The sequence below is a fragment of the Rattus norvegicus genome, chromosome X, assembly GCF_036323735.1.
Source record: "Rattus norvegicus strain BN/NHsdMcwi chromosome X, GRCr8, whole genome shotgun sequence".
Lineage (NCBI taxonomy): Eukaryota > Metazoa > Chordata > Mammalia > Rodentia > Muridae > Rattus > Rattus norvegicus.
In genome coordinates this window covers 67,971,045-67,998,791 of record NC_086039.1, presented here as the reverse complement: position 1 = coordinate 67,998,791, position 27,747 = coordinate 67,971,045, and the positions used below count along the sequence as shown (strand labels likewise).

Here is a 27,747-nt window from a genome sequence, read left to right as displayed (position 1 = left end):
ATCTGACTGATTAAAGCATTCAGTTGCCCAATGGGCAAGGCAGCACTTGCTTGCTTGGCCTTCTTTCCAGGGAGAATTTTGAAGTAAGTGTGTGTGTGTGTGTGTGTGTGTGTGTGTGTGTGTGTGTGTGTGTGAGACGTTTAAGGAGTTAACTCTTGTTGGTAATGTGTGGACCTCCAGTAGCCTCTGGCTATTCTGGAAACTTCTGATCAGTTGCGTCACTCAGGTTACTCAAGACGTGCATCTGAGTTTATGAGCCAAGCAAGAGTTAATAACATAACATTTTTTTCTTTTTAATTAACATGTAGTAACTATTCATGGGCTTCAGTGTGATACCTCATTCCATAGATACAATACACACTGATCAAATACTGGTAAGTTTCATTGTCTTACAGTGTTTGATATTTGGAGACACTGATTCTTGGAGTTCTTTTTTTTTTTTCTTTTTTTTCTTTTTTCTTTTTTCTTTTTTTCGGAGGTGGGGACCGAATCCAGGGCCTTGCGCTTGCTAGGCAAGTGCTCTACTGCTGAGCTAAATCCCCAACCCCCTTGGAGTTCTTTATAACATGTAATAACATTGTGAACTTTAGTCACCCTTGTCTATATTTTGATGCCCATCATTTGATTTCCCTCCATTTTCCTTCCCCTCATCCCCTTTCAATCTCTAGAACTTAGTATTCTGCCCCCTTCAGTTTGAGGTAAACTTCTTAGCTTTCACAGATAAACCACAACCTGCTGTGTTCATCTTTCTGTGCATGACTTATTTCATGCAGTATACTGTCCTCCAGTTCCTTTAATTTTCTCACAAATGATGACACTTCCTCTTTTATGCTTGAACCATTGCATGCAATTTTCTTAATATCCTGGTACTCCAAAGCCCGGTTTGGTGCCTATAGTTCTAGCACCAGAGAGGCCAGAGGATTGCTGCAAGTTGGAGGACAGTCTGGGCTACATAGTAAGTTCCAGTTCAACCAGTGCTATGTAGTGAGACTGTGTCCCTAAACAATAAAAAAAAACTAGAAAAAATTGTTTAATAAAAAAAATTCTCTCATCTTCTTGGCAAAAAAGGAGAAATGTAGCCCTGTTCTGCCCACTGAGCCTGTAAAGGTTCTGGTTTTCTTGTTGATGAGAAATTGAATGCGGCACTGTAGTTAGCTTTGAGATGTTCTGTAAAGTTTCTCTTTGAGGGTAATTGGTGGGGGGAAACTCTGTAGTTTTGCATTTGTTTGCTCTTTGTTGAAAGTCTTAGAAATAAAGGAGAGGGGGTAAAGAGTCATTTTCTTTTCTGGAGGTCTTTTGTCTCGCTTTGTACTAAAGCAGGGGTCAGCATACTATATGACATGTGGCCAAATCTTACCCAACACTCATTTTTTATAAATATCTATTGTTTTAGGACAGAATTTTTAATGCCCACCCCTTTGACTTGATATATTCAATGGTTGGTGTGGCAGATGGCAGAATTCGTTCATTGAATCGGGGAAACAGTAGCACTCAGAAGGCTGGAATAAACAGAGCAATGTTGATTTGCCATGGTTGGCTCTGGCAGGGTGTCTCATTCCTTGACAGTGTCTGGTGTTGGCTGGGCTAGTGTAGTGAGGTGTGCAAGGAAGTGCTTCTGGAAATAGCCTACTTCCTCATCCTGCATGAATGCTTGCTATCCAGATGGCACTTCGAGGTGACTTGCCCTGGCAAAGTGTTGCCCCTAAGCAATGTTTTCTTAGTTCCCACCGTGGGGCATAACAGAGTGTCAGTTCTCAGTTCTAACTCAGGTGTTTGGCTTTCCCAAATGCCCACTCAAAATCACAATGGTTTAATGGTTTTCTAGTATCAAGCTGCTTGCTTGCTTGTTTCCTTCCTTCCTTCCTTCTTCCCTTCCTTCAGCTTCCTTCCTTCCTTCCTTCTTCCCTTCTTTCAGCTTCCTTCCTTCCTTCTTTCTTTCCTTCCCTTTTTCTTTCTTTCTCATCATCATCATTTTCTTCTTCATCTTCCTCCTCCCTTTCAGTTTGGACATGGTTCCGTAATGTTCAGGCTCATCTCAAATTTTCAGTCCTCTTGCCTCTTATTATGTTCTGTCTTTGGGCCTTTGGGACCATTTATGGAGGTGCTTTTGTGTGTATCTATTATTGCTTTGGAACTCTGAGCTCTGAGATGAACTGTTCAATTAAGAAGCATCTGCAGCTCTGCTCTCAGCTAGGCAAGGTTTCAATGTTACGTTCTCTCTTTGTCGTAAGGTAACAGGGGCTCATTTCTCTCTTTGATAAGTTTGGGAATTTCTGGTTTCTTAAAGGGGCCAAACAGCAGCTCCCTTTAGAGACAACAATGATGTAATATACTAAGCAGTGAAGGAGATGGGACAAGAACCACAGAAGTCACCACAGGGCACACTGCCCAGGCAAGCTGTTTGCAACTGGCCAGATAATATTTCACTGAAGCCTAAAGAAAAGGAATGGTGTGGATAACCTTTCAGTTTCTATATAGTCCTTTATTTTAATGGTGTTATTTTGGGGTGATCTGATGAGGATTATTTTTTTTTACTTGAAGTGTGTGGCAGCTTGTGATTTATGGTTACTTTACCAAGATGGAGTGATCTGGACTCTAAAGTCTAGCTAGAGAGAATAATCACAGGTTCTCCTTTGTGAGCAGGCCAGAGAGAATGGAAAACTGATGTTTAGAAGAGGTTCAGAGAGCTCAAGCCTTTCTCCTGCTTGAGAGTTGGAGAAGACACACGATTAGATTGTTGCCTTGTGAATTTTTTCTGTATTTGGAGAGCACCAGAAACTATTTGGGAATCTCTAACCTCAAGGCTTTATGTAAGCCTTCTACTTTTGTAATCTCACGAATTTATAGGACATTCAGGATGGAAATAGTTGAAGAAATAGGATTGGCTGAACTTGACCTTCTAATCTTCAATTTTGGCCTATTTGCTATCTAAGGAAATTAAGCTTATCGGCAAGGAGTGGCATAGGTTAACATAATGGCATGGCCTTGCAGAAATTAAGATTTCCTTTGAAGGCTGGTAGACCTGGGCTTTAGGCTTGTCGTGTGTGTGTGTGTGTGTGTGTGTGTGTGTGTGTGTGTGTGTAGGTTTGTGGATGGCAAGAGTCTCCCTCAGTTGTTTCTCACCTTGGTTTTGTTGTTGTTGTTGTTGTTTGTTTGTTTGTTTTGAGACAATGTCTTTCTTTGACCCTGGAGATTGGCTTGGAGTTAACTCTTGTTTTGCTGTCTTGAGACAGAGGCTAATACATGCCGGGTGTGCCTGGACCTGGCTGAGGACGAGGATGCAGCCTCATATATTTGGGTAGGCTAGCTGCTCTCCCCCTCCCCCAGCACTGTGAACAAAGACGTGTGCCACTATGCCTAGGCTTTACATGGGTACTGGGCATGCAAAGTTGGGTTTACATGTTTGCATGGTAAGCACTTTATCCACTAGAATACCTTCCTATTCTCTATCACTTTCTTAAAGTCTCAGTTTTCTCAACTATAGGGAGATTTCAGTGCCAATTTCGGTCACTGAATATATGGATAAACTAATGTAGTTGAAAATATCCACCCCCCCACACCATGCATGTCTCCAGTGCTGGGGACTGAATCCAGGGCTGTGCACATGCTAGGCAAGTGTTAAACTGTATCTTCAGAGTTAAAAATTCTTAAACTATTTAAGTACTTACCCATATATTTATGGTAGTATTTATGTGATAAACTTAAATGGGTAATAACGGTAACTTGGCTGGAGTTATATTTACATCTTTCTTTGAAAATTCCAGAGTACCTTTCAGGAAGTGACAAGCAAAGGAACATGCATGTAAATGTCATCCTGCCATAGGGCCTTATGGGTACTTGAGGTACAGTAAAGTAGGAACTGATGAGAGAGCCTTCCTAGGGTACCACATCTGAGCAGCCACATTCTCACACAAGATAGTGATATGCCCTTTTCCCTGAAGCACGCCCCCCTCCCACCATTTGTAATGTGCTAGTACTGAGGAAGGGGACAACCTTGTTGACAAAATTCCTAACACAGTTCCTGGTCCACAGCATTCTTTATTTGATTTGAATGCAGTAGTGAATCTTTTTCTAGGCTATGAACTGAGACCCCTAAACAGTGACTTTTTGAAAGGATTCACAGAGACAGTGGCCATGATGATAACAGGATAGGGTTTTCTGCTTTGCTTCTTACCCACCATCCTTCCTTTTTCTAGGCTTTTGTTCCTGTCACTTCATAAGAGGGACTTCCTTCCCCCTTATCAGCTGATGGTCTGCTTCCTCTAAAATAGTGAGATTGGCTTAAAAGTGAACTAGGAATGGCATGTAGCAAAGAAAGGACAGAAGTCACATAAAAAATTTGCCTACTGCAGCAGACCTGAGGTTGGACCAAAGTGCCTGGGTGTGGGCAGAGAAGGATAGACAGATGTAGGGTGGGTTTTCCAAACAGGCCGGGTAGATTAGAAGAAAGAGCATATTCGTGTTAGTGTGTGCTGTGGGTGTAGCGAGGATGAAACCTTCCCTAGCACGGAGTCTTTGAATGTATGTATGTATGTATGTATGTATGTATGTATGTATTCCCTCCAAGGGTGTCATATTGGTAATCTTGCAATTGCCTTTTCTTTTACTGAGCTAGTAAACACTTAGTGCGATGTTCAGAGAACTCTCAAAGAATAGATGGACACTGTCTCTAGAAAGCTGGCTACGTTTTGAACCTTTTACTATGCCCCAGTTGTTAAAGATGTCATTTAAAACACCCAGAGGAGATTCACGTAGAATCTTCTATGCATTAGACCTCAACAAGCTAGAGAGGAAGAACTTCACCGTGACTGAAGACTGTTTCACTTGTCTTTCCCTTTGTTACTTGTTTGGCTTAGAATTACTGCAGCAACCCTTTCTAGTGGCTGGATGCAGTGACCAAGGTGTGACTGAAGTTACAAGCGGTTGTGAGCTGTTATGTGGGTGCCAAGAATTGAACCCAGGTCCTCTGGAAGAGCAGCCAGTGCTCTTAACTCCTGAGCCACCTCTCCTGCCCCATCTGGACATTTTTTTGTCTTCCTGAAATACCTTCTGTTGTCTCAGGACATTCTGGACATTTTCCTGAGCATTCCAGGATATTATTGTCACATCTATAAACTTTATAATACTCTACCTAATGATGGTTGTCATTTTGCTGCACCTCTACTGTTTAGAATCAGTCTATATCTCTTTTCCTGGTTTGCAGATAATCAGATGTTCTCAGGGGATACTGTATTACACTCATGGAGATCATCTAGGATGAGGCTATGACTTAGTAGGGAGAGTACCCAGATCATGTGCAGCTCAACTAAGCAATGTAAGGCAGACCGATACATGTGTGTTGTTAGCAAAACAAAATTTGGATAAGGAAGTGACAATCGAGATAATCTGAAATAGGAAAGGAACCTGTACATCTCTGGGGATAAAAGCTGATTTAAGATCCGCAAAGCATGGGACGTTGGAGCCATTTTATGTAGGGGTCAAGAGTACTGTGTTCCTGAACATTGCACACTTATATATGATAGCCTGAGACATTTGATGGAGTAATGGGACTGGATCATCTTCAACAATCTAAGAAGGCACGCAGGACATTTTTTAAAGATATATTTTATGTAGGAATGCTCCATCTGTGTGTATACTTGCATGCCAGAAGAGGGAGCCATATCTCATTATAGACAGTTGTGAGCTACCATGTGGTTGCTGGGAATTGTACCCAAGACGTCTGGAAGAGCAGTCAGTGCTCTTAACTGCTGAGCCATCTCTCCAGCCCCAGAAAAATCTTAAATATGTTATCTACTTAATACTTGAACAGTTGAAGTCTAACATTTTCAGTGTTTAAAGGCATAACATTTATTTAAACTGGAAATTAACATAAATTATCTGATAATCCAGAGCAAAAGGGCATTTTTCATTAGTATAATTCCAAAGGATTGTTACTGTTTTGCCATTAGATAGTTTTATATTTTATGTGTAATTTACAGGTAAGATGTCATAGACAAGGTACTGTTTGCCAAATTTGTAATGTCATTTGGAGATTAATACCTGTTTCTGACCTTTTCTGTTATGTCACCAAGCAAGACATTTTTATGACTATATGCATGTGTATCTTATTTTCGGTGCTGGGGATTGAACCCAGGGCCTAGTACATTCTAGGAAAGCACTGTACCAGAGAACCGCATCACCAGCCTTAGAAATCTATAAATTCTACAGGTCTTTCCTGTATTTTGTTTCATCATATATACAGTGAGACAAAGTATTTTTGCTCCCATTTATAGATGGAAATACTGAGGCTTATGACAGGATCAATGAGCAATATATTGATGTAGGTAAAAGGCAATGGATTTAAATCTACAATAGATCTTTTGGTTCTAAAGCAGCAGTTCTCAACCATTCTAACGCTGCATCCCTTTAATACAGTTCATGTTGTGTTGACCTGTTAGCCTTTCTGCTCAGATGGGAAGGTGTCCTGGGCTCAGAAGCCTAGGAACTACACAGCTCTGAGGTGGAACTTTGTCCCAATGGAAAGGCATCCCAAGACATGGGAGCCCAGGAACCACATAGTTCTCAGAGGAAGCCTCCTCAGGAGGGGTGGTGCAGCCTTAGCCCCATTCCTCTCTTCTTCCCTTCTCTTCATTGCTTTTTGTCTTCTTCTGGTGAGTCGCACCAACCAGCAAAATCTCATAAAAGAGATCTGAGTTCAGGGAAATGAAGGCTCCCAGGAGGGAGCGGAGAGAAGCAGGGAATTGGTCAAAATGCAGTGCTTATATAGGAGTTCTTGGGGGTGGAGCTTTCTAGGGTGGAGATTTCCAGGGTGAAGATTGGCTGAATGTCAAGTCCTGAGCTTGTGGGAGCTCAGGGATTGGTAGGTTTTCCTGTTCAGGGATTGGTGGGTTTCTGTGGAAAGTTCAGGGATTGGTGGGTTTTCCTATTCAGGAATTGATGGCTTTTTTCCCCGACTTTTCACCTAAAATTAGCATAATCTGGGGAGGGTCCTGTTGAGGTGTTGGAAATGACATTTGTGACAGTTATGACAGTTAGGGAGGTCTAGGGGAGGGGCTGCTGAGGTCTGGGGGTGGGGCTGCTGGAGGTCCTTCGGCGGGCACCTGGCCACTTTCCTGCCTTGAGCGCCTACAGCGTTTACAAAGTATATAAAGTTTACAAAGTAGACAGAGTTTACAAAGGGGACCCACAGCAGGGAAAGCCTTTCCTGCCATTTGAGAGGCATGAATATCAAACAACCCCTAACCATAAAATTATTTTCGTTGCTCCTTTATAACTAATTTTGCAACTGTTATGAATTGTAATGTAAATATCTGATATGCAACCCCCAAAGGGGTCACGGCCCACAGGTTGAAAACCGCTGCTCTAAAGCTTTTGTTTTCTCCGGTCTTCCATATGGGTACCATCATTTATCCTTGTATTTTGGAACAGTTCTGGAAGCAGCTAGAGCATATAGACATCATCACCTCTTATCCCCATTTTACCATATCAATTAATACAAGGGAAAATATTAGGTGACTAGTTCAAGGGACATTGATGGCCAGCACAGGAGAAAAAACATTTCACATGGGATAATGGGCTACATGATGGGTAAACAAGTTCTTATATTTATGTAGCATTTTGTCATTTCAGGGTAAATAGTGTGTATCTGCTCTATGATAATGTTCCCTGCATGAATTCCTTTTATTTTATTTTTAATTGTGTGTGTAGGTGTGTCTGGCTAGTCTTAATATCAACTAGACACAAGCTAAAGTCATCAGAGAAGAAGGAGCCCCAATTGAGAAAATGCCTCCATATGATCAGACTGTAGGCAAGCCTATAGGGAATTTTCCTAATTTCTGACTGATGGGGGAGGACTCAGATCATTATGGGTGGTTCAGGATTCTATAAGTAAGCAGGCTTACCAAGCCACAATGAGCAAACCAGTAAGTAGTATCCCTCCATGGCCTCGGCCTCAGCTCCTGCCTCCAGGTTCCTGCCCTGCTCTAATTCCTGTCCTGACTTCCTTTAGTGATGAACAGTGAAGTGGAAGCATAAGCCAAACAAACCCTGCCCTCCCCACCCAACTTGCTTTTGATCATGGTGTTTTATTATAGGAACAGCAACCCTGACTAAGATTCTGTGTGTGTGTGTGTGTGTGTGTGTGTGTGTGTGTGTGTGTGTGAATGTGTGTGCATGCGCATTTGTGCATGTGTGAGTGCTGATGCTTGTGGAGGCCAGAAAAGTTCATTCTCTAGAAGTGGAGTCATAGGGAATTGTGAGCCACTCTGTGCACGTGCTTCAAATTTAACTCAGGTCCTCTACAAGAGCAGCACACACTCATCACCACTGAGCTGTCTCTCTAGCCCCACCCATATGTTTTTAATGATGGCAAAGCCACTGTAAATTTCGTACCTTGACTGTTTTTAAGTGTACAGTTCAGCAGTGTTATGTAAACTTACTTAGGCCCCACACCATTTGCATTTTGCAGTACTGAAATGTTTTCCCTCCTAACGCTAATTCTTCTTTCCCCCAAGCCTTTGAAAGCTTCTTTCTACTTTCCATTGATACTGGTTTTGCCCTTTAATTTACTTTACCTGAGTAGAATACAATAGTTGCCCTTTTGTTACTGGCTTATGCTGCTTAGCATAAAGCCATCAAAGTTCATTCATGTTTTAGTGCATGTGAAAATCTCACTCAATTTAAAGGCTGCATATATCTTTTGCTTATTGGCTTGTTCATCAGTGGGCCATCTGGGTTGTTTCTACCTTTTAGTGTTTGCGACTGGATTCATGCTACAATGAACATTGATATGCAAATACATCTCTGAAGTTTAGGTTCAAATTCCATTGCCTATATAACCTGAAGTGGATTACCTAATAGTTGTATTTAAAATTTTTAAGTAAACACGATACTATTTTCCATAATCGCTGCACAATTTTGACACCTCAGGACAATTTTTTTTTTTAAAGTCGATGATTTGTTACTTACATGATAAGTAAGTCATTTGGCTTCTTTATCTGTACAAAAGCTTAATGATGACAGTGTTCTTTACTCTAGACAAACTGCTGTGGGAACTCACAAAATGGTGCCAACTGGGTGCTGCCTCGTGTTGCGATGCTCAGCTCATTGAAACTACTGAAAAGTGAGGTTCTGGGGAACATAGGCATTTTCCATGAACCTTGGTGGTACTGTCCCATTTGCTCAGGACCTTCCTGGCCCACCAAGTGTGTTACATCAGTACCCAGAGCCTTAGACTTCAGAATGCTGCCTCTGTTGGGATTAATCATTGCTCCTTTGACTTGTTTTGCTGAGCTCAGGATCACACACCAGGCATACAAGAAACAGTCAGTTGGTACTGTTCTGCGAGTGTCCACAGCAGTACATCGGTGACAGAGACATCTTTATTAAAAAAGTATTTATTTATTTAGATCTGCAATAAGGTCTTACTAATGTAAGCCCGAGCTGGTCCTAAACTAATGGAGCTCCTGGTCACATTCGGGGTACTGAGTTCAGTTTATTTATTTGTTTTAAGTTGAAAGGCATAGTTTCTCTTGATTCGGTTACTAAATTAGGTGCTTCTTGGACCCTGCCTGGATTTCTGCACATTGGAAATGGGTTATCATTTCAACATCAATACCTTTGAAAAGAAAACATGCTCACATGTGCAAAACATTGCTGATCTGGAGGAAAGAGTAGTAATTTTATAAAGGCTCACATTCAACTCTAATAAGCACTGCAGTTCCCTAAGAATGTTTCTTTTTTCTTTTTTTTTTAAAGAGATTAAGTTATTTATTTATTTATTTATTTTTATTAACTTGAGTATTTCTTATATACATTTCGAGTGTTATTCCCTTTCCCGGTATCCGGGCAAACATCCCCCTCCCCCCTCCCCTTCCTTATGGGTGTTCCCCTCCCGACCCTCCCCCCATTGCCGCCCTCCCCCCACCAGTCTAGTTCACTGGGGGTTCAGTCCCTAAGAATGTTTCTTACTGGGAGTTTTGTCTCCTTGATTTTATTTTATTAGCAGTATCTATCTATCTATCTATCTATCTATCTATCTATCTATCTATCTATCTCTATATATATATATCTCCCATACTATCTTGAATTTTATAGAAATCCTCCTGTCTCTGCCTCCTGCCTTGCCACTATGCATGGCAGGGCAATTTATTTGCTCTCAATACTGGGGATGGAATTCAGGGCCTCCTGCAGGCTTGATGAGCAGCACCGTATCAGTGAGGTGGTCTATCTGGAGCTCTATTCGAGGGTGTTTCATTTGACTTTTCAATGTGCCTCTCTTCTTTCTTTAAGGATGATTCTGTGCGCTTCTTGGGTTCTGTATCTGGATTCTGAGGCTTGTGGTCTGAAGACTTTCAAAAGCAGACCTGCAGAGCATAGATTCCAAAATAGAGACGTCTGCTGAAGTGTGCGGACATGAACCCTTTGGAACTAGGTTTCTTTTCTCCAGAGCGCACAGCCATGCTTGGCACCTGGCCCTGCGTCTTTAGCTTTTAGTTTTTCCATTGTCTTCTCACCTCACTGTCTTCCATTTGTGGAGGCTTTGGAAAATTTCAGTCCTCTGGGACACTGCCTTTCTTTGCAGGCAAGTTGCTCCTGATGCTCCTGTACAATTGTAGTTCTTTACTAGGATATTCTGTAATTTATGATTAGCTGCTTTTGTTGCTTTATCACAGAGGAAGTGTATATAGCATGGGTGTTCAATTATCAGTTTTAAAAGTCCTCCTGATCATGTGTGGAATCTGTCTCGACCCCTTTTATTATGAAAATGAATGGAATCATTTGAAACTTGGCGTCAGCATACCTCTGAACATTGTGCCAGACTTATTTCTTGTTTGTTGCTTTGATTAGCATGTGCTGTGCGATACGCAGTCCCACCTGTGAGTCTTCCTGGGCTGTCGAATGAGAACAGACCACAAAGCCTTTCCACAGAAGATATGTGACAGGATTTGTTTACACTTGGGTTTTAATTATTACACTCACTCTGGCATTTAGTCATTTCCTTTGCTTCGCTTTGAGTAAAAACCCAGCTAAGCATTTTCCTCACATCCCACTGACTTCCTTATTTTGGTTTCTGGTATTGCTAGCCAGACATGAAACTTCAAAGACAGCCTGTTCATTTGTCTTCCCGTCTTCTGTCCCTCCCAACTTCCTTCCTGTCTTTTGCCCTGACCTCTCACACAGTAGAAGGCCACATCTGTGAGGTTTCCCTTCAGTAGTGTGTCTTTTGCAATTACTGCACTTTTTCTCTTACCCACTTGTCTCCTGCTGCTTTTCCAACCCTGCTTACATTTTTATCTGAAAAAATAGTAGTTCCCTACTATTTTCCCCCTTTAGTTCGTGTGATGAACCTGTAGATGAAGTGCTCAGTGACCAACCCCCAGGACTACTCCACTACTCCTCACGCCATGGCCTTCTTCAGGAAAACAGTTGCCCCAGTTTTGTGGTTTTCCACGATAAGTCCCGCTGCCTTTGCAGTTATACTTGAAAATTTTGAATATGCTAAAAGTTGGAGAGAAGATGAAAATTAACCTGTGTGTGCCCATATACAATGCCAACAATGAGCTACTTTATGGCTGGCTTGCTTTGTTGATAGCTATTACCTAGTGCCTTCCCCTTGGGTTTGGATTAATTCGAAGCAGTTCTCAGATACCCTATCATTTAATTTATACGTACTTTCGATTAAATGTATTTGTTCACATATGTGTGTACTTTCGGGGACCAAGTCCAAGGCCTGGTGGAGGCTAGACAAGAACTCTGTCACTGAGATTCACTCATAGCTCTGAAATCGATTTTTTATAGTATTAAATTATAGCAATGGTATGATAGTGACTAATTTTGGCCACTGTGGAAACATTGAGAGACATTTTGGAAAATAATCAGAGTTGATGACCTCACTTGGACTGGAGAAAGCATAATTGGACATAATCTATCATTAGCAGGGATAATGAGTGTTTGTAAGAGTGTAAGTCAGTGGTAGAATGCTTCATCAGGGGTGGTGCAGTAGAAGATTGAGCCCAGCACAGTCGCCACCAGCCTAAGGGGTTCCCTTAGGTTTTAGGGACCTCCACTCCACTAAATCTGGATCCTTGACATCAGCTTACCCAGTTTTACAGTGCTGATGATCAAACCCATGGCTTCTTACATGCTAGAGAATTGCTCGACTAATTCACCTTCATTCCCTGACCTCCTTCTGTTGGAATTCTTGCTTCTCAGCTGGTGCTGGGCTTCAACGAGGCTCTTAAGTGAGTGGCTACTTTCCCCCCAAACTTTCCTGTGTTTTTACCTTGCTTTAGTCTTTCCTGTGCTGTTTGATGCTTTTCATGAAGATTTATAGAGATGTAGTTGTTCGCTCCAGGCCAAGAGAGCATCAACAGATCAAAGAAAGATTTCACCCAAGTCCAGCTTGGCGTACCAATGAATTTATTATTCCTAGGAGTATGTGTAAGGTTGTTTACAAGAACCTGAGTAACTCCAAGGAATTTATTCTATCCACCTTTATATTCTCTCCAGAACCACTGCAGCTGGGGCCAGCAGGGAGTGGTGACTCTCAGGTGAGAGTCTGGTCCCTCAGCATGTTCTCCTTCTAGGCAAAAATGGTAATTCTTTTACCAGGGACCTATCTTTCACTGTATTCTCTGCTTGTTTCATTGTCATGACTCTGAGACAGTGTATTTTATAGGTCACCACAGTCATTCTGCTTCATGCTGGCTGCTGGTCATGTCACATACGAAGTCAAATAGCTCCACTACAACAATCTGCTGGGCACGTGTGACACCACCGCCATCGCCATCTCCCCTCCAAGCCCATTACAGTTTTAGCTCTTATGTCTTTGATCATCTTTCTTTCAGCAGTGCTGAGGATCAAATGCAGAGTTTCACACATGCTAGGCAAATGCTCTACCCATGAGCTGTAGTGCCAGCACCTTTGAACCATCTGAGTTGTTATTATTATTTTTGCATATGGTAAGGCTTCATTTTCATTCCTTGGCACACGGATGGCCAGTTTTTCCAGTACCATGTTTTGGGAAGATTGCCTTTTCCCCATAGAATGATCTTGGGCTATTTTTTGAGAATTAATTAACCATATTCTATGGTTTGTTTCATTTGTTTATGTGTCTGTCATTATGCCAGCACCACATTGTTCTGATTAACATGGCCTTTTAGTAAGTTTTGAAACCAGAAGTGTGATTCCTCCAATTTTGTTCTTCTTTTCCAAGGTTGTTTTGTTTAGTTAGTGTGTCTTTTGAGATTACATGTGAAGTTTAGAACTTTTCCTATTTCTGAGAAAAGCACTTAGAGCTTGTATTGAATCAGGATTGTGCTGGGTGTTGTCCTCCAACAGTATTTCTAATCTTTAGTTTTTTAAAGTGCACCATATCCTTAATTACTCAAAGCAATGTTTTGTGCTTTTTTTCTTAAACAAATTTTTACGTCCTATTTTAAATTTGCTTGTTTTTAAGTCTGTATTAAGCGAAATTATTTTCTTTATTACTAAAATGTTTCAGGTTTGGAATTCAATGTGGACACTGAGGCTGATTGTTCTCTTGGGTAAGAGATTTATTAGAAGAGTCCCTAATGCCACAGACAGGTAGAGAGCAGCATGGTGCCCATGTGGAAGAGAGAGGTCCCTTACATGTGTCAGAGAAAGCAGGGTAGTACTATGCCATGCGATTGATGAGTAGTCTATTGTGTGCGTTTGGAATCAGGCTGTCTTTGAAATAGCTGGGAGCATTGGAAGGGCAAGGATATGGAAAGAAAACCAAGTTACGTCATGATTAGTTTACTTTTTATTTTATGTGTATGAATGTTTGCATGTCTGTGTGCTTCGTGCTTGACTGGAGCCTCTGAAGCCCGAAAGACAGATTCAAATCCCCTTAATGGAGTTACATATGGTTGTGAGCAGCCATGTAGCTGATAGGGCCCTACCTGACAGACTCCTCAGCAGGAGTCCTGGACATTCTTAACTGTAAGTAGCTACTTCAGCTCTGAAAAAATAAGTTACTCTAGTTCTGGGACTCAGATTGCTATAGTTTGGGAATTATCATGCTTCGAACAAAACAGGGAAGATTTCCAAAGTGGTTGTGGCTCTAGCTAACATTTATCTTTTTAGATTGCTTGTCATTGATATAGAGAATTGCAACTGATTTTTACATGTAGATTTTGTGTCTTGCAGTTTTGCTGAATTTATTAGCTGTGCTGTTTTCTAGTAGAGGATCTTTAGAGGTCTTTTTTGATAAAAACATCATTACTTATATACAGAGATGATTTTCAAGTTCTTTTATTGCTCTGTCTATAACTATATGTGGAATAGTCAAAAGGGAGCAGACGTTCTGGTGTTATTCTTAACCTTGAGAGCCAAAACTTCCAAGTGTTCACTATTGAAAATTATGTCACCCATGTGTTTTATTTCAATGATTATTTTATCTGAATAGGTGTTTTGCCTGCATTTATGTCTGTGCACCAGGTACACGTCTTGTACCCTCAGAGGTCGTAAGAGGGCATCCGATCCTCTAAAATTGGACTCAGATGGTTGTGAGCTACCATGTGGGAATCTAACACAGGTCCTCTGCAAGAACAGCCAGTGGTAACCACCGAGCCATCTCTTCTCCACTCACCTTCTCACTTCTTTCCCTCTATTGCGTTCCTAGACAATTCTCATTACCTGTAGAATTTGGAAATGATGGCCCCTTTGGAGCAATGAGACTGGAGGCAAGGTGGTAATGGGTGGTGGCAGTTGTTGCTGCAGCAAAGTGGGGAGGGACTATTTCAACACAGCCTTTGAATTGTTCCTGTGAACTTGTGTTGTTTTCGGAGTAAATCACTTGAAAACAGTGAATTAATGACTTCCATCCTGAGACATTTAGATTCATTAGTTCTAGGGTGGGGCCAGGAATCTATGGGGTTTTAAAGTTCTCCCAAATGAATTTGTAGCAGCTTTCTAAATCACGTGGCCCCTCTCTTGTTCCTTTAGAACTTCATTGCACTCTTTGTTTTTCTTTGTTCCCCCAGCAGGGCTAACAATCTTCCTGCCTATGACAGAATACATTTTATAACAGTGTGCCTGGTTCTTAGGCCTTTGCTGCTTAGCTCATTTTCCTAAAGGTAAACCTGGTCAAACAGCAGATGTATTCTGATGGAGAAGTCTCTTTACCTCTCTACTGAAAATGCACTTGACCCCCTCATATTAGTTAGCTTTCTTGTTGCCGTCACAGAACACTCGAGAAAACAACCCACGAAGAGTTTATTTTGGCTCACTGTTTGAGGGTAAAATCCATCATGGTGGAGAAGGCGTATTGGCAAGAGCAGTTCTTGGCTGTGGCCTTAGGAGCAGCAGGAAGCTGGGCACATTGCATCCATAGGCAGGGGATAGAGATGACTGCTGGGGTTCATGTCACTTTCTCTTTTTAAATAAAGTCCAGAAAATAGTATCATCCACATTCAGGATGGGCAGTTACACTTCAGTTAAACCTCTCTGGAAACACCTTCCCAGACATATCCAGATATTGGTCTCCTAGGTAATTCTAAATCTAGTGCGTTGACAGTGACGATTCATCATCTCATATCCACATTGTCTGTAAGAATATTAAATGTTAAAATTTACCATTATTAATTTTTTGTGTAGGGCCTTGGTGATGGCAGGTAAGCATTTTATCAATGAGCTACCCATCTAATCCCTAATTCCAAAGTATTTGTTTTCTCCTTTGAGACAGTGTTTCACTACATAGCCCTGGACAGGTTTGCACCTACTCTGTAGCCTCGGCTGGCCTCAAACTTGCTCTGTGGCTGTGGATGAACTCAAGCTCTTGATTTTCCTGCTACCACCTCCAGGTGCTGGGATTGTAAAGGCCTGGCCTATTATATCTGGTTTATGTGGCGCTGAGGATCCAATTTAGGCTGTTGTTCACTGTAGTTAAGCACTCTGCCATATCCCCAGCCCCTTCATGTATTTTCCAAGTCAGGAAACTTTGCTTATTCTTCAAGATCCATGGTACGTGAATTTGTTCACATCTGGGAAGCTCGCCGTGCCACACTTCCAGCACCGTCGGTTTCTTTGATGTGCTAGAAAGAACCAAGGGCTTTTCTCTTCTTTCTTACTGAGTTTATGAAATATCTTTACTTATTTATTAGCATACCTTAAGTACATAAAGCAATGTGCTTGATGGCGACATTTTCTTATGTGTATATAGTATGCTCGATTATATTTACCCGCCTCATACTAGTGGATTCAAACAAGGGTTAGGGAGATTCATGAAAGTCAGTAACAGTTGTAGAAACTTTAGCTGGAAGAAGTCAGCAGGTGGGTGGTAGGGAATATAATGGCTTTGTCAGAGTCAATATGGATATTAGTTCCTCCGGCATGTATGAGAATTTACTGGTAGCAAAAGATTATTAGAAATAAAACACTGATAAACAATAAGGAGGATTGTGCAATTTTGGGTTTGGCCTTCTTTTGAAATAATAGACCATAGAGTTTGGATACCAGCCCAGTGAGGCCACTGGCAACAATCACTAGTGCAGATTCAGGATTTTTAAATTTCTGGAACTTCACGCTATATTCTGGGAGACTGCTGCCAAGGTGGGGCTGGCCACAGAGGCTTGCCTTTTTGGCCATAAAATGACTGGCTTTCGAAACACATCCTTAAAGGAATTGGTTTATTCACTGAATCTCTCAATTTCAGGAAGGGGTTAACATTGGCTTTGGTTAGCAATGGTTTTGGATTGTGTCATCAATATTTGTGCCCTGAAAAATCACTAAACCCGATTTTCCATAGCGCCATCCCCTTTAAGCCTCGATGCAGATGCTGGACATTGTCATAGACACTGCATTTTGTAGTTAACTCCTTGGAAGTAGGGTCTATATTTTAACTGATTTACCTTCAGGTTGACAAGTAGCAGAAACAGAGACCTCATTGTTTCTAATCTTACAACAGAGTTCATCCTGGGATTTTTACAGAGAATTACAGGCAGGCATTAAAAATAGTAAATGAATTTAATAAGCAAGCCTTTCTCCACTCCACCCTCTTGACTCCTGGGATGAAGCCGATGAACATCTACACATGTTCTTTTATTGGTATCTGCAGAGGGGACAGTATTACACTTTCCCAACCTTTTCTTATGCTTCCCGACTCAGTTTTCCTTGGATTTCAAATGTGAGCAACAGAGTCTAGTGGAATTTACTGTTTGCAGATTTTTAAATGAATAGTTATTAAGGAACATCTGGTTGCAGTTGTAAAAATTCTCCCTCTCTGAGTGTGTGTGTGGGGAGGGTGGGGAAGAGAGAGAGAGAGAGAGAGAGAGAGAGAGAGAGAGAGAGAGAGAGAGAGAGAGATTCTTAAGTAGTAAGGTTCCATGGCAGATTAAGATCAAGGTCTTAGTCGCAATGTGCAGAGTTCTAGAAGAGATTTTCTCTTTCCTTTCTTGCTTCTTTCCCTCCCTCCCTCCCTCCCTCCCTCCCTCCCTCCCTCCCTCCCTTCCTTTCTTTTTTTTTTTTTTGAGACAGGGTTTCTCTGTGTATCCTTGGCTGTTCTGGAACTTGCTCTGTAGACCAGGCTGGCCTCGAACTCAGAGATCCACCTCTCTGCCTCGGCAATGCTGAGACGAAAGCGGTGTGCCACCATACCTTGCTAAGTGATTTTCTCAATCAGAAATTTTTAGGGAAGAAGTACATAATTCCTTTCTTTTTCCTTTATTATCTTCTCTTCATTTGCAATGCAAATTATCTCTCTTTCTTCCCCTCCGCCAAGGTCTTCCCCTTTGGTTGGAGCTATTTTTGAATGCATTTCTCCTGTCTGTTCCACTTCCTAAGTGCTGGGACTACAAGTATGTCCCACAGTGCCTGGCTCTAATGCTGCTTATTTCTTTTTAAATGTAGGACTTTGTATATCCTCTACCACTGAGCCACACCTCTAGCGCTCATGTTTAGATTTAATAAGACAAAGCATAACGGTGCTTTTGTTTATTAGCCTAAGATAAAAATTTGTAGGGCTTAATGAGATCTTAATGATTTCATTCAGTTTTTTTCTCCAGAGAGAGCAAAAGTAATATGATCTTGGCATTAGACAGAGGGAGATATGTCCTCCTTGTGATTGTTCTGAACATTGCTATTTATCCTGTGTTCCTAGATGTTTTTATCTACACTGTAATCAGCACCAGGAGTTGTCTACACATGGGCAAGGAGCAGTAATGCATTGAGTTTGAGAAATTCTGATCTCGTTTGAACCTCTCAAATTTCAGAATAAAAATTGCAGACTTAGAGGGGCCCACTCAGAATTACACAGCTTGAGTTTAACTTTAGTGCCAGTTATTGAAATATATTTTGAGGGGCCCATTGAAATGTTGAAGTCCAATGCAGTAGTCAAGATTTCTGTGATCTTTACTAATGGGAAGGAGTTGGCTAGGCATAAAAATGGCCAAATGGTAGAATGCGGAATTTAAGTAAAGTATAATATACTTCCTTTTTTGTTGACTTTAAATTTCATTAAGTCGTGGTAGGATAGGATACATGGGATTATTTCAGTTCTTCTGCATTTGTTAAGTTTGTTTTATATCCCAGCACATGATCTATTTTAGATAAGCTTCTCTATGCTGTTGAATAGACTATGTGGTTAAAGAAAACCTTTTTATTGGTTCTTTGTGAATTTTAAATCATGTACCCCAATACCACTCATCACCCTGTCCCTTTGTACCTATTCTCCACCCTTACAACCTGAATAATATACTCTTAATTTTATTAATTCAGGAAATTTACTACATATACTGACAGTGTGGGGAAAATGGTTCAATTTTTAGGCTGCCTTAAATTTTATTTGATACTTTTGTTTTCAAACAATGTCTGAACTTAGCCTAACTCACTAGACAACTGATACAGTACTTTAGCTTACAGTAAATCTTCGGCCTTAATTGCCAGATTACTGGTACTATAGGAATCCATTATTTAGAAAGACTATATAAAAAGGGATGGTGATAGGTTTGAAATTACTTATGGAGCTAAGATCTCATTCTCAACCTGTGGGTCTCAACCTCTTTGGGTTTCAAATGACCCTTTCACAGAGATCCCATGTCAGATATCCTGAATATCAGATGTTTACATTATGATTCATAATAGTAGCAAAATTACAGTTATGAAGTAGCAATGGAATAATGTTATGGTTGGGGGTCACCACAACATGAGGAACTGTATTAACGGGTCACAGCACTAGGAAGGTTGAGAAGCACTGATGTAGAGGGTGGTGTTACAGTAAGCTGAAATGCAATGAAATCTTCACAACCCATTTTTTTTCTAACTGCCCCAGAGAATGTTCACTAGGAGTAAAGTAAATCACCTCCTTTTAAAATTTTTCATTGTTACTCTTCCCAATAGTTGCAGATTGCCATAGACATTTTGCCTCAGTTAGGGTTGGTCCGTGTGGGTGGTGCCTGGCAGATTTGTCCCTAGGGAAATCATTCTGAACCTAGGCCCTGCAAGGCTGAGGGAAAGGAGTAAACAGGGAACTTTGTGCCACTGGGCCTCTGCCTGAGATCAGCAAATGTGATTAGCTCTCTCACGGATGAGAAAAAGCTTGAGAGAACGAGTTGGAGCATTCTCTCTCTCTCTCTCTCTCTCTCTCTCTCTCTCTCTCTCTCTCTCTCTCTCTCTCTCACTCTCCTTCCCTCCCTCCCTCTCCCCTCCCCTCCCCTCTTTCTCAGGATCCCTGGGGATTTGCTTTCTTTAGGACAGCTTGTTTTTTTTTTTTTCCGTTATTTGTCTTGTTTTTCACGTTGAGTTTCCCTTAGAGGATTCTCTTCCAGCACTGCCTGTTGAATTCCTTTTTGATTGTGCCAGCACGTGTTTTGAGCAGACCTAGGCATGGTGTGCTGGGTTTGAAATGAGAGGTAATCAGCTTTTCTCTCCCTTCACCCCTAGTCCCACGTAATATCATTTTTAACACAAGCCCCAGGGTTAGCAAGATGACGCTTACCCCCCTCCAGGGTGGTGCAAATGCTGCAATATCTTGCTTATCCCAAAAATAAAAGTGAACTTTGTGGAGTCTATAAACTATGGGAAAATATTATGTATAATTTACCTTTGTGGAAAGACTTACATTTTTCTTTTTTCTTTTCATTTTCTTTCTTACTTTTTTATTTCTTCATTCTATTCTAACTTGCTTGTAGATATTCCTTAATTTTTAGTTAGGGTAAAGAGAAATGGGTTCACTGACATTTTCTTACACACATTGTTGCATTGTTCACATGGTTTCCTTCATCCTCCCATCATCCCTCCCTCGGAATTCCTCCCCTCCCCCGCTTATGCTTTTCCTGACTTACACATATAGACATATGCATGCTATATATTGTCTTTCTTTCCCCCATTGCTGTTTCTTATTCTTCCTTCCCCTTAGCTCTCTCCCTCTCCCCGCCAAGAGGAAGAATAAAAGTGGGTGTCTACTGCCTTCAAGAATCTTTTCTGTCTTGGTTTAAAATATTTTCCTGATGACTTAGCTTGATATTTTAGTCATGCATCCTATTAGTATGTCTTCTAAGAGTTTGTTTCACAGCTCCTAATAACTCACAGTGTGCTTACTCCAGATTAGAAAAGCAAAACAAAACAGCACCTCCCATCAACGCTGGATGTTTGGATCCTGGTGCTTTTATTCAATATTTTTTGCAGACGTTTGCAGACTTTTGCTCTTGGCAATCGCTCAGCTGTTCTCAATCTCTCTAATTTTGGCTTCTCTAAAATGTTCTATAAATGCAATCATGCAATATGTGACCTTTTGAGATAATTTTTCCCACTCAGCATAATTCCCTTATGACCCATGTAAATATGTCAAGAGTTCATTCCTTTTTATTGCTTAATAATAGTCCCTCGAGTGTTTGTGCCCGTTTGTTTACCCGTACCCCAGTTGAAGGATATTTAGATTAATTAAAGGTTTGGCTTTTTTTGTAATTACAAATGCAGCTGTCATCTTGCGACTGGAGTCTCAGCTAATACACATGTGTTTAATTTAACTAGAAACTACCAAACTTTTGTCCAAAGTGTAATAGTCATATGTTCCTCTTAGTGGTGCATAAGAGTTAAAATTTTTCTGTGTCTCTGCACATTGGCACTGTACGCTATTTCAGTCATGCTAGTTAGTGTTTAGTGAGTGGAGTAGTAGCTAAGCCTTAGTTTGATGCATTGGGGTAGTTTCTATCTGTATATTTGATAAAGTATTTTGCCCATTCTATAGTTGAGTTGTTTTATTACTTTAGAGTTTAGTGAATGCTTTATGTATCCCGAATACATATGAGTCAAACATATGACTTGGCAGTATTTCATAACAGCTTATCTTTCAAAAAAAAATTCTTTCAATGGGATATTTCACAGAGAAAAAACACTTGCAATTTTTTTGTTTTACTTTATTTGTTATCAGTGCTTTGCCTGCATATATGTATATACATCATGTATGGTGCCCATGGAGGTCAGAAAAGGAAGTCAGAGCTCTTGGAAACGGAGTTACAGACCATTGTAAGCCACCATGTTGGGCTAGGAACCAAACCTGGGTGCAAAGTAAGAGCAGGCCATGCTCTTAACTTTGGAACCCTCTCTCTGTCTCTGTCTCTCTGTCTCTGTCTCTGTCTCTCTCCCTCTTATTGGATATTTTCTTTACTTACATTTCAAATGTTATCACCTTTCCCGATTTCCCCTCTGGAATCCTCCTAACCCTCCCCCCCTCTCCCTGCCTCTATGAGAGTGTTCCCCACCAACCCACCTACTCCCTCCCATCCACCCACTCTGTCCCATCTCCCTGCCCTGGCATTCCCCTACACTGCTGTATTGAGCCTTCACAGGGCCAAAGGCCTCTCCTCTCTTTGATGCCCGATAAGGCCATCATCTGCTAAATAAGTGCTGGCCATGAAGGCCATCCTCTGCTAAATAAGTGCTGGCCATGGGTCCCTCCATGTGTACTCTTTGGTTGGTGGTTTAGTCCCTGGGAGCTTGGGGTGGGGGTGGGGGATCTGGTTGGTTGATATTGCTGTTCTTCCTATGGGGTTGCAAATCCCTTCAGCTCCTTCAGTCCTTTTTCTAACTCCTCCATTGGGAACCCCGTTTTCAGTCCAATGGTTGGTTGAGAGCATCTGACTCTGTAATTCTCAGTCTCTGGCAGAGCCTCTCAGGAGACAGTTATATCAGGCTCCTGTTAGCATGTACTTTTTGATATCCACAATAGTGTCTGGGTTTGGTGACTGTATATGGGATGGATCTCCATGTGTTGCAGTCTCTGGATGGCCTTTCCATCAGTCTCTGCTACACATTTTATCTCCGAATTTCCTTCTGTGAATATTTTGTTCTTCCTTCTAAGAAGAAATGTAACATTCATTCTTTGGTCTTCCAACTTCTTGAGCTTCATGTAGTCTGTGGATTGTATCTTGGGTATTCCAAGCTTTTGGACTGATGTCCACTTATCAATGAGTGCATACCATGTGTGTTCTTTTATGACTGGGTTACCTCACTCAGGATGATATTTTCCAGTTCCAACCATTTGCCTATGAATTTCATAAAGTCATTGGTTTTGATAGCTGAGTAATATTCCATTGTGTAGATGTACCATATTTTCTGTATCCATTCCTCTGTTGAGGGACATCTGGGTTCTTTCCATCTTCTGGCTATAATAAATAAGGCTGCTATGAACATAGTGGAGCATGTGTCCTTGTTATATATTGGAGCATCTTTTGGGTATATGCCCAGGAGAGGTATAGCTGGGTCCTCAGGTAGTGGAATGTCCAATTTTCTGAGGAACCTCCAGACTGATTTCCAGAATGGTTGTACCAGCTTGCAATCCCACCAACAATGGAGGAGTGTTCCTCCTTCTCCACATCTTCACCAGCATCTGTTGTCTCCTGTGTTTTTGATCTTAGCCATTCTGACTGGTGTGAGGTAGCATCTCAGGGTTGTTTTGATTTGCATTTCCCTGATGACTAAGGATGTTGAACATTTCTTTAGGTGCTTCTCAGCCATTTGGCATTCGTCAGTTGAGAATTCTTTGTTCAGCTCTGTCCCTCATTTTTTAATAAGGTTATTTGATTCTCTGGAGTCTAACTTCTTGAGTTCTTTGTATATATTGGATATTAGTCTTCTATCGGATATAGAAATGGTAAAGATCTTTCACCAATCTTTTGGTTGCCATTTTGTCCTAATGACAATGTCCTTTGCCTTACAGAAACTTTGCAATTTTATGAGGTTCCATTTGTCCATTCTTGATCTTAGAGCATAAGCCATTGGTGTTCTGGTCAGGAAAATTTCCCCTGTACCTATGTGTTTGAGGCTCTTCCCCAATTTCTTTTCTGTTAGTTTCACTGTATCTGTTTTTATGTGGAGGTCCTAGATCCACTTGGACTTGAGCATTATACAAGGTGATAAGAATCAATCGATTTGCATTCTTCTACATGCTGACTGCCAGTTTAACCACCACTATTTGTTGAAAATGCTGTCTTTATTCCACTGAATGGTTTTAGTTCCTTTGTCAAAGATCAAGTGAACATAGGTATGTGGGTTCATTTCTGGGTCTTCAATTCTATTCCACTAGTCTATCTGCCTGTCTCTGTACCAATACCATACAGTTTTTATGACTATTGCTCTGTAATACTGCTTGAGTTCAGGGATGGTGATTCCCCCAGCAGTTCTTTTATTTTTGAGAATAGTTTTCACTTTCGTGGGTTTTTTTTTTGTTGTTGTTGTTATTCCAAATGAATTAGCAAATTGCTCTTTCCAACTGTATGAAAAATTGAGTTGGAATTTTGATGGGATTGCATTGAATTTGTAGATTGCTTTTGGCAAAATGACCATTTTTACTATATTAATCCTGCCAATCCTTGAGCATGGGCGATCTTTCCATCTTCTGAGGTCTTCTTTGATTTCTTTCTTCAGAGACTTGAAGTTCTTATCATACAGATCTTTCACTTGCTTCGTTGAAGTCACACCAAGGTATTTTACGTTATTTGTGACTCTTGTGAAGGGTGTCATTTCCCTAATTTCTTTCTCAGCCTGTTTATCCTTTGAGTAGAGGAAGGCTACTGCTTTGTTTGAGTTAATTTTATTCCCAGACACTTTGTTGAAGTTGTTTATCAGGCTTAGTAGTTCTCAGGTGGAACTTTTGGGGTCACTTAAGTATACTATCATATCATCTGCAAATAGTGATATTTTGACTTCTTCCTTTCCAATTTGTATCCCTTTGACCTCCTTTAGATTTCTGATTGCTCTGGCTAGGATTTTGAGTACTATATTGAATAAGTAGGGAGAGAATGGGCAGCCTTGTCTATTTTCTGATTTTAGTAGAATTGTTTGAAGGTTCTCTCCCTTAAGTTTGATGTTGGCTACTGGTTTGCTGTATGTTGCTTTTATTATGTTTAGTTAGGGCCTTGAATTCCTGATCTTTCCAAGACTTTTAACAGGAAGGGGTGTTGAATTTTGTCAAATGCTTTCTCAGCATCTAATGATATGACCATGTGTTTTTTTTCTTTGAGTTTGTTTATTTAGTGGATTACATTGATGGATTTCTGTATAGTGAACCATCCCTGTGTCCCTGGGATGCAGCCTACTTACTTGATCATGGTGAATGATCATCTTGATGTGTTCTTGGATTCGGTTTGCAAGAATTTTATTGAGTATTTTTGCATGGATGTTCATAAGGGAAATTGGTCTGAAGTGTTTTCTTTCTTTGTTGGGTCTTTGTGTGGTTTAGGTATAAGCATAATTGTGGCTTCGTAGAATGAATTGGGTAATGGAACCATCTCTTTTGCTCCAGATTTGCAGCTTTGATGAACGCAGTTTGTTTTTCTTCCCATTATTGGATTGTGTTTCTGAAGCTGTGTCTAAGGATACTTCACCCAGCTGTAGGTCACAGCGACAGATGCTATCTCTAAGTTCCTATGCTCATGTTCAGTTCCAGGACCTCACACATGCATGCCAAGGAAGCGCCAACTTTCGTCTAGAATTTTATAGATTTAGATTTTTCATTTAAAATTGCTATTTATGTTGAGTTGACTAATTTGCCAACACTGAGATTTAAATGGGAGGATTTTTTTTAGTCACTTAAACCTTCATTGACCTCACTTTTATCCTCTCTGTGATGGGGATAAGCCGGACTGAGCAGTATATCTGTGGTCTCAGCTCCTCAAAATCCTAAGTCAAAAGAAGGCCAAGAGTTTGAGGCCAGTTTGAGCTATAGTTGGAAACCTTGTCTCAATAAACACCAAAATGAAATGATGGCAGGATCTGCCTCTTTAGGTTGGGGTGAGAATTCCCCACTTAGCTCTTAGTAGTCATTGTGTTTTACAGTTCAAAGTTTGAGGTTTGACTTTGTAATTTGTAAAGCTTGGTAAGATATACTATGTTGTCCTTTTTCACCCCTTCCAAAGTCTTTGGGACATATAGGCCAGTGCTGAGGTCGGAGCCTGGCAGTTGGAGTCCACTTATCAGCAGGAAGAGATAGCAGTTTCTAGTTAGTGTAACTGAGCCCACAGAGAAGTCAATCCAAGGCAAGAATGTGTTGTCCAAAGCAAAATGGAAAAGGAAGTCAGATGTCATTGAACAAAGGAATAAAAGCAACATAGTTCAGGACTGTGACTGAGGAGAAACTGGGTGTCAAGCCCCCTTTTATTGACTGCTACTGTGTGTAAAGTGATTGGCTGGGCAATTTTCCTTCAAAATCCCTTTCATAGCTATGATTAGTGTTTGAAGCGCCTACCTTTTGTTCTCCTAAGGGAGTCAGGCTAAGATGTGTTTTTGCTGTATGTGCCTTCCTGACAGCAGCCTGGCAATGTGCAGGACACCCCTGTTGGGAAGCTTTCTAATACTTCCTTCTGAGCAGGGTGAAAAGGCTGAAGAGCCCTGTCCGGAAGCTGAGTGTGTCTGTGGTAGGTCTTGTCTGGGAGCCATTTCAAAGGCTGGATGCCACAGCCACTGTTTTGATCCTCACCATGCTTTCTGGCACTTTGTGCGAAGTAGGCTCCCTGGAAACTCTTCTTGCTTCCTCAGAGCAAGAACTGGCAGCCGCAATGTTGTTTTCCTTTTCTCTTTGTCCAGTGTTTTGCCAGCTTACCTGAATAAATCTTTTGTGTCCACGTGTTCATAATACAGTGTAAGGACTCGCTGTTAACTGGAAGCCATAAGCTGTTTAAGCAAAACTCTTTGTTTAACAAGTGAAATGTTTTTACCCATATGGACTGACATTACCAGAAACTGTTCCTGTAAGTAAAAAGATCCTTCAGCTAAGAGGCACAACAAAACCAAAGCATTTTACTGGGTAGGACTGAGGAAATAAAACAATGTGGTGTTTATATGTGAACGTCCAAGAAAATAATGACACGTGACTTCAACATGTTGCATATTAGAAAGGTCTGTCATCTTTCGTTATTTGATCTGAGAACAAGAATGAGAGCATTAGGACAGGAATTATTTATTACCCATGCTATATATAAGCTATCAGGTAGAGCTTGACGGTGCTGTGATGCCGTACATCGTGGTTGATAGGACTGACTGTAAAGAGACTGAGTATATCTGAAATTGTGGGGTTAAATGTATATGATGTGAATTTGGGATTTTCTCAATGTGTAAGGATGCCACTCACAACATTATTTGCATCTAGACTATAAAATCATCACTACTGTTTCTGAAATGTTTTCATTATCCCCAAGGGAAACTATAAATTATTAAATAATTCCCCATCCCCTTTCCTTGCAGATTCTGGTAACCTCAAATCTATAAACCTGTTTGTGTGACTGTTAATCCTAGATAGCTAATAAAGTTAAAGTAATATTTTCTACAGCTGTCCATGTTGTAATATGTATGTAAAAGGCCATTCCATGTTTTTCTTTTGTCTCTTCCCCTTCCTTCCCCTGCACCCTTTTTATAGTCCTGTCTTCCCTAAAACTCTGTGTATACCAAATCTATGTTAAAGACACATAAATCCTGGGTCTGCCTCCTGAATGTTGGGATTAAAGGTGTGCACTACTATGCTCTGCCTTTCCTTTTTCAAAAATACTTGGTCAAGTGGAAACTTCTAGTTCTTTGAAAAGTCAGTTATGCCAAATGATGTTTTGCTGGGGCACCCAGGTGAAAGGTTGTCTTGCTAAAGCAAATACGTGAAAGAATGTTTTCCTGAAGCAGACACAGGTGAAGGGATGTTTGGAAGTAGTAGACATGTGAAAGGATGCTTGATGACGGAGTATAAATAAATATGACCCCACAGACAGTGGAGACAAACTCTGAGCTCTAGGTTTGTTCCATCTCCCTATTCTTCTCTAATGACACACATGTATTTGCCTTATATAATGTTGTTGAGCTCAACTTGTGGAAACACTGCCATCGAGAGAAACTCACCAAAGAAGTACTTGTGATGTTCTGTGGCAGCTTGCTGCTTCTGCAGCCCAGCCTTAGGCTGGTTGGTGAGCCTGGTGGTTTCTTCAGGATTGAACTACAGTATAGCTGCCTGGTGTCTGCTTGCTGAAAGGACTGGACTGTAACTGCCAGTTCATGCCAGGTGTCTGCCTTCCCAGAGGACTGTTCTGCTGCTGCTGAATCGTATTTGGTGTTTGCTACAGGACTGAACTGCTGCCCAAAAAGATCAAGCTCATCCCCCAAAGAACTATTGCTGAACAGGTCCGCTTCCCTCATATCCTAATAACTTTTTCTCCTCCACTACCTCGGCTGGATGGTGGGCTAGAGGAGAGGTTGAACCCTTATTAAAGTAGGTTGCAAAAAAATTATGCCTACATAAAAAGAGGTTGA

At 41.0% G+C, this 27,747-nt stretch overlaps 1 protein-coding gene and 1 long non-coding RNA gene across 3 annotated transcripts in view; both read left to right on the top strand.

The window, feature by feature from the left end:
- Positions 1–27,747, top strand: part of Ophn1 (oligophrenin 1) — a 378,262-nt gene that overhangs the window by 19,426 nt on the left and 331,089 nt on the right. The window lies entirely within an intron of this gene.
- LOC134484064 (uncharacterized) overlaps positions 1–27,747 on the top strand; it is a 59,123-nt gene that overhangs the window by 17,088 nt on the left and 14,288 nt on the right. Inside the window, exon 2 of the long non-coding RNA XR_010061397.1 lies at positions 1–27,747. This exon is cut by the window's left edge and continues 10,108 nt beyond it; it is cut by the window's right edge and continues 14,288 nt beyond it. This is a non-coding gene — a long non-coding RNA (uncharacterized LOC134484064).